We start from the raw sequence: 8,361 nt of genomic DNA, 5'->3' as shown, positions 1-8,361 counted from the left end.
ATTCCGATACTCAGGAAATTGGAACTCGATGTCTCTATGATAAAAACTGCTTTGGCGCTGTCTGTTAGCAGCGCTCGACCGAACTCCGGAAGGATCAGCTGATCTCGGTGAATACATCTTTTACAAAATTCTGTTATAGGAATTAACAACAATTATAAATATACACAGCACTCGTTGTTTTATACAATACTCAAATTGTAAAACTAAAAGTCATATAGAAACTTCAAGTTGATATGTGTCATTTGTCAGAAATATATTAATATATCCTTAAGTAAATACAAAATATGACATACACATTTCTATCTGTATATTTGAATTTATCATTGACAACAGAGGGCTAACCTACCGCCTTCCCTAGAGTTACTTAGATTTTTATTAGTGTTTTTATTACTTGAGAATCAGTCAGAAATTATCTTTTTTTATAGCCCCTATGTTATAAAAAAAGCAAACAAACCAGCTCGAGACACACCTAATATAACACGAGGGTATTTGCAAGTGCGTCGCCGGCCTTTTAAGAAGGAATAAGCTCTTGTTTTGATGATAACAACATCGTATCAGTTCGATTTCCCATTGCTTGAAAGTGATTTCACAATGTGGAATTATTAAATTCTAGATCAAGAATTAATATTTATATATATTATGGATAATTACTTTTTTCTCTAATGTTTAGTTCTAATTCCATAATTATAGAATATGGTTATAATGTAGGAAGTCAAAGCCACAAAAATAAAAAAAATATTTATTATAAAGAAAAAAAAACTTAATAAAACATTTTATTGTACAATTATACTATTTAAATCCGTTTCCATGATATCACACAAAATACAAATAAAATAACTGACAAACCTCTTCCAAATTATCTAGAGTATCGAATATGACACGTTTGGTCCTGTGACACTTACAGGGCGGGCCCTCGTCACCGAGCTATTCATTCTATAACCTCCAAGAACATGTGTACAAAATTTTAGGATGATCAATTCAATAGGTTTTGCGTGAATGCGTAACAAACAACTTTTACATTTACAATATTAAGGATTATCTTATCTGTGGTAATAATGTTATCTGTGTCTATGGTAATATACAAATATGGACTCATGGCTATAAAAGACGCATTAAGTTAAACCGTGTTTTTTTTATACTACGATGGTGGAAATCAGGCATTTGGCCCATCTGATGGTAAAAGTTATCGAAGCCTGATTTCTAGTAAGTAAGAATCTCACACATTCCATCCCTTCTTTCTGCGGGTGGATAAAGTTTTAATTTTATATTTTAACTGGTTAAAAAATGATTACAGCCAAAGTATCTGAAATATAATTACTATCGATATTTTCCCACACTATTTTTTGTTTTTTTAAATATTTTTTTTTTATTTTGGTATTAAATAGTGTATGAGAATTCATAAATGAGCTACAATTTTAAAATACATATGCCATAACCAAACCGTGTTATAATGTCCGGGCTATAGGTTAGTCTTCGTAAATGAGCAACAATTTTAGTGTTTTATATGCCATGACCAAAGTTATAATGCCAGGACTATAGAAAGTTAGTTGCCGTTGCATCGACGTCCCTATGTTTCATATGCTATGACCACACAAAGTTATAATATCAGGACTATAGAAAGTTCTTTTGTTTTTCGACTTCTTTTGTTGCTATAAGTTCTTGCTTGTTCGAAATCGTATAAAACACTCAAGAAGTTTCCACTATTTTTAACTTGAGCCCAAATATGTTATATTTAGAATACAATATTTTAGATCTTATATTAGTTAATATCATTATTTGAGAGCCCTAATTCGCTAGTGCGTTACTATTGAAAAATTTATTGTTTATTGCCTTACCCCCATTGCATGCAAACATCAGTCATTGCAACTCATGTTGTGGCATTCGCTAGTATTATTTAAATAATTAAATTGCTAACTTCATAGTAACTCCATGGTTGCAATCGAAATTCGTTCTAACTCAACACTCTACATATATGTATATTGACATAGTTTACAAGTATGTATGTATATCAGTTCGCTTTAACTTTATTCTGTAGGTATTCTTTTCGGAAGTCTTTGTTCAGGCGCAACCCGATCTTGGTCCTGATCCACTCTGGCGCCAGTTTTATGAAGAAATACTGGAACAAATTAATTATGTTTAAAGAATTTTAGTTAGCTAGTTACTAATTAACTAGCCGTGCCAGCGACTTCGTCCGCGTGGAATAACCGATTACACGTTGAATGACGAATTTCCATACAAACTTTGATCCCCTATTTTATTTTATCCCCGTAAGTCTAAAATTTTTATCAACTTTGAATATCATATTTATTTAAATTTAATCAACAGCCTTAAAAACCAGAAAATTGAAACTTATTGTTTCAATTTTCTGGTTTTTCGATAATTCCATGTAACCTTTTATCTCCCCTTTCAACCCCTTACATCCCTTTTATTACATTAAAATGTCCTTTCTCAGGTTGTAGGCTATCTGTGTACCAAATTTTATTTAAATAGGTTCAGTAGTTATAGCCTGAAATCGAGACAGACAGAGTTACTTTCGCACTTATAATATTAGTAAAGTAAGTCTAATAATAATGAGTCTATATCTAATAGATAATTCACACTGTTTTCATCTTCTCGTGGATAATAACAGATTGTTTGCTATTCTAGTACAATAAAAATAAAGTACTTAATGCTATAAGTACATACGATACGCATGAAGTTAGATTCTAGAGCAGCGTTTCTTAATCTTTTCAATCGATGGACCCTAAGAAATCAAGTTTTTCAAGGACCCTCTTAATAAAAAACAGACCAAATTTCGGAAAATTTGTTACAGTACTGCAAAAAAATAACTAAGTTTAATGATTACGATACTTGCGGGCACTTATTTATCAATTTAATAATCCAGAAATAAGAAGGGCGGCACAGAGACAAAGGCCTCAGGTTAAGAAAGACTTATAAATAATTCCTTTACGATTATTTCCCTTACTAGATATATATTAGGTTATATATCAGCTAAGAAGTAAAGTGTATTTGCTACTACAAACACCAACCTGTATACCATGAATCCAGAATCCTGTAGTGTTATGCACTTTACCGAGGGTCGACACAGCATACTTGGAGAACGTAGCAGCATCAGGCACGAGGAGGTTGCCCTCCATCAGTCGGTCGGAGAACGCGTTGATCTTCGTGGACACAAACAGCGGGGACAGGTGCTGGATGTAGATACCCTTGGGGGCATACTCTTCACGCAGCGCGAGAGTGAAGCTACGCACGTAAGACTGAAAAAGTGAATATATCTTTTATTTAGGAGGACTCTATAAAAACTAGTTTAAAAGACACAGACCAAGATTATTTTTTTTAATAATGCTTGATTCATGACTATGGATACAAGTCTTTCAGTCGAATACATTTTTGTAATGAATTGAATAAGAAGTAAGAGTGTGTCCACACTATAAAATTTCGATGTGGGTATTCCTCAGACCGAATAGGTCTATCTCTATCCAGTGACCTTGTGTCTCCCCTCACCTAAGTGCGATAGCAATGCTTTCAATTGAAATTTTGCAGTAATATATATTTTGTTTTTTACACGTTAGGTTTACTATTTTAATAATTATTACAGAGAATATAAAAGTACTGTTTTCGTTATTCTGAAAATTCATTGTAATTCCAAAGCATTGCAAATAATTCCCAATATTTATAATATCTTTGATTGTTTAAGCGAATGAGTTAAAGATATCTTGCTGTTGTGAAAGTCGAGTTTTTCATTATGTCTAATTCTAAAACAACATATAACTTGCTCAAAGAAAATCTAACTAGTCTAAAACATTGATATTAGTTAGCCTTTTATAAAGGTTGTTCTTGATGCAAATATCTTCTTCTATGGCAGATTGGTCGTTATTTTTATTGTTAATTAGGTCACGCGACTTCGTATATATAGTTTATGTAATTAGTGAAGAGTATTCAAGATATAACAGTTAAATATACAAGTTAACCTCCCTGTGTGTGTTTACCTCTTACCACCACTTTTGTCATCACATGGCAAAGTATGACAAAGAAGCTGCATAAATGGATAAAGATCAGACTATACTCTGAAGATCTTCGGGCAGCAAAGAGGTATAAATTATTTCTCCTCAATATATTGTACGGTGGAAATTAATGTGCTTAGGTCATCGGTGTCCAATATCCTCAAATTGAGGTTCACCGCATACCTGTGCCTAAAAAATTGATTGAAACATCCATAGATGGAATTATAAAGATTGAATAAAAGGGTGCTAGCGGTCTACAAATGTTGTAGTGATTATCAAATGTGCCGTGATTAGTGTCATTTCTGAAGACATTTTTATACGTGTTTGGTGCAGTGAAAATATAATTAAGGACATATTAAGTGGTATATAATATTTGATTGTGTATTTAAATTTAAGTCACTTATTTTGAACAGGAAGTAGGCAAACTGTGACAGGCCACTTACACAATTTTTGAAAGAATTTTATATTAGTCTGTATATTTTTAAAATGGCCGCATTTGATTTAAAAACAGCTTTATTACTATTACCTATAGTGAATCGGGATGAGAAAATTATAAAAAGCCTTTTAGATGGCACTGAATTTTACAAAACCATCCTTAGGCCTGATGACCACCCCTTACTAATAAATTTTATATTAAAGACGAGACTTTCTAGTTGTGCCAAATTAAAATTAAAATCAAACTACGATAATATTAATAATTTAACGGAGGATATAAGAAAAATTCTATTACCAAGTAAATCGTATACATTCATTTTAACGCAACTACAAAAATGTAGGCAGGGTAATAGAACAATTTTAGAGTTTGGGGATGAAATTGAAAGGTTGTTTGTTGAATTAACAATTGCCCAAGCGGGGGGTTTGAACAACGCGTATGATATTCTATTGCCCATAAATGAGAATATTGCAATTAGGCAATTTGCATACGGGCTAAACGATAGTAGGTTGACAATGTATATAATATGTAGAAATATATCAAATTTACAAGAAGCTGTCAAAACAGCAATAGAAGAGGAGGAATTTATTCCTAAGAACTTCCAAACGTGTTTAATAAATAAAATAAATTATGACGCACGAGAATTTGATCGCTAACAAATCAATGTCAAGTGAAGCGTAATAATACTATTGCAATAGTCAGCAAAATACAAAAATGCATAGTAAAGAAGGATCGCGCAGTTTGTTATAGTAAGCCTATGAATTACGTCAAAGCGTCAGCTGATAGTAGAAATAGCGATAGAAAGACATCGTTAGATTTTGTTCATGAAAATAAGAATACCGAAATTTTAGCTTTTAACACAAATAATGTAGTTAAATTTAATTGTTTTAATAATGATATATTTTTGATAGCAGACTCAGGAGCATCAATGTCAGTTTTAAAGTATGATTGGTTAAAAAATTTGCCTTCAATTAAGATCCATAAAGATAACGCTACAATAAAAGGCGTTTGTGAATCTTAGATATATGGGATTTGTTTACCTGAATCTTGAATTTCAGAAACTGCAATTTAGACAAAAGTTTTATGTATTTGAAGAATTACAGTGCAGTTCCCATGGTATATTAGGAGAAGATTTTTTAATACAATTTAAAGGTATTATAAATTTTGAATTGGGCTGAGTTTAAGTGTAAAGCCCCACGGATCACTTGATAGTCGTCCGAATACCTTTTCAAAAAAGAGAAAATAGTATAAAATATGTTAATTTTCCTAATAAAAGGAAAACTGATTATATTGTAGAAAATGGAAATTGTGCGCTCTAAAAATAGAACAACGGACCAATTATCGAAAATAATTGTAACGTCCGATGAAAAAGAATTAAACTCATGCTGTTCAAACGTTATTAAGCAATGTCCATAAAAAAATTAATAAATGTTCTAAGTGAAAGTTAAATCTTCCATCAAAGATGCAGGAATTACTAGAAAATCACAGTTTCGTGTGAAATTAAATATTTGTAATAAGGAGACATTAGGAAAAGTGTTAGGTATACATAATATGCATGATAAGTCAATGTAGTTCTATCTGGATCTATAATATATTTAAATCAAACGTCTCTATTAACAAAGGTAGTAGATAAATTATTAAGAGAACTTGTAGAGATATGCAAGGATCATAATATTATGGAATTATAATTATTAAAAATATGTACAATAAGTCTCAAGTTAATAAGTTCTGTCGGTATATACAGAAGTATGATGAGTTTTTACGATTATGTAGGTATACTGTAAAATGTATAGATAAGTATAGTAAGTTAATAAGTACAGATAATGAAGTGAGCATTGTCACATTGGCCAATAATGTAAAGCATAAAATTTCTTAATATTGTTATAGAGTAAAGGCCTAATTTTAATTTTTGGTTACTACTTGTTTAGTAGAAAACAAGATCTGTTAGATGATGACAAATATGTATTAACAATATAATGTAATTATAAGTTTGTAATTTATTTGTACTCAGGTATGATATACCTTGAGAAATTGTTAAGTTAAATTAATCCTTGGTGATGTTTTTTTTGTCTTTTTGTATGTAAATGTTTAAATAATAAAAATTGTCCTTGTAATGTTAAACTTTCAGAGGGAGGGGACACCTCACCATAGACACCCTACTTTTCAGGGGAGGTGTTCTATAGTGATGCAAATCAGCACGTTCAGTAAAAGATTATGCGAGTGTACGTTTTGTATAACGACACGTAAAATCACGCAGTACCTCATATATATAGTTTATGTAATTAGTGTATTAGAGTATTCAAGATGTAACAGTTAAATATATTATATTACACCCTACTGTGTGTGTTTACTCTCACCACCAATCACAAAGGCAATTGTTCTTCTTCTTATATCTTCTTCTAACAATTGGTCGTTATTTTTATTGTTAATTAGCTGTGAGAATTCGTCCGCATAAAATGAAGATTATTTCAAGATAATCTTTCATATTTAATTCTCCCTTTCAACCCCTTAAAACCTTTTTTGTTATTTAAAAAGTAGCCTATGTACACAGCCTAGACTATCTGTGTAAAAATTTCCTATAAATCGGTTCAGTGGTTTTTGCGTGAAAAGAGACAGACAGGCAGACAGACAGAGTTACTTTCGCCAATTAGTAAGGATTGCCACTTGCCATCAATGTTGACATAATTGGTTGCCATGGCTGTTTGTTCCGACTAATCTCGGAAATGGCTGGACCCATTTTAGGGATATTTTTTGGCACCGTAGCTGATATACTAAGGAGTAACTTAGCTACTTTTATTTCAGAAAAATAAAGTTATATTCCACGCGGAGGAAGTCGCGCGTATAGCTAGTTAACTATAAGAAATTACCTTAGTGGCAGCATACACCGTCATCAGGGGCAGGGGCTGCAGTTCAGACCCTGAGGAGACGTTGACGACGGCGCCATCTGCTGACCATGCCTGGTAATACCATCCTGGTCATGGCGGTGACAGCGCCCACGTTCACATATCAGCTCCCACATTTTGGGTAATGGAATCTCACACAACCGCATGGGATGTTCATAATTCACACCAACATTATTCACTGAAACAAGACAGAAGACCGTTGGCCTGTCTAGAACTGCAGTGACGTCAAGAGTTGAACGTGTGTCTAAACCTGTACTATCAGGTGCCTACAAGATTTGGGTAGGCAAAATACGAATTATTGTAAGGTGATGTTCACGTACGTCCGCAAAAAATAGCCACTTAAACTTACACCAGGGTCACATGTCTATTGGAACTGCTTAGATTTTCCTTTCTGCCATACATTGAACATATTAAAAGAACTTAGTCTCGCTATGATTAACTGCACAAATTAACAAATAATACTCAATACAATATCATTAAGTATCAATTTACAATTAAAAATACACGTTTTTTTTTCCAACTTATGAATGAAAAACTTCCGTAAAAGTGAACTTACGAGTATAATTCGTAGAAATGTCCCTAAAATCAAAGAAATAAAACGATATATGAAATATATTGCAATATTCTAATACCAAACGAAAGTGTGAAAGTGAATTAATATATTGAGAGTTTATTTATTTTCATGCCTTAATCATTAAGGCTTGACTAATAATTATGAATTTTCAGGAAAATTCATGATAGTATAGCATCAGGGAGGACCGTCAATCATAGTTTATTTGGAAGAGGTTGCGGGTAGAAACTAGTTTAAATATAACGGACAATTATTGCTGTGTGTCTTACCTAAGATGCCTATGGGTAAATCTTTCAACTCCTGTTCGATCATAGCGTACACTTCAGCACCTAAACTGAAGTCGGCTACTACAATGTCTTCACCGATCCGTCCAGTGCTCCCGCTCTGAAAATTCATAGACATAACTGTTTAAGATATTTAGTTATATATATTTTAGTTCATATCGTGCAA

The 8,361-nt window shown here is 32.4% G+C and overlaps 1 pseudogene; it reads right to left on the bottom strand.

Moving 5' to 3' along the window:
• Positions 1-1,639: 1,639 nt before the first annotated feature.
• Positions 1,640-8,361, bottom strand: part of LOC131843072 (inactive hydroxysteroid dehydrogenase-like protein 1) — a 28,973-nt pseudogene continuing 22,251 nt past the window's right edge.

Source organism: Achroia grisella, unplaced genomic scaffold (assembly GCF_030625045.1).
Source record: "Achroia grisella isolate CSIRO2021 unplaced genomic scaffold, CSIRO_AGI_Agris_v1 utg2770, whole genome shotgun sequence".
NCBI lineage: Eukaryota > Metazoa > Arthropoda > Insecta > Lepidoptera > Pyralidae > Achroia > Achroia grisella.
Note: the sequence above shows the minus strand (reverse complement) of the source record. Positions and strands in the feature narration are given on the sequence as shown.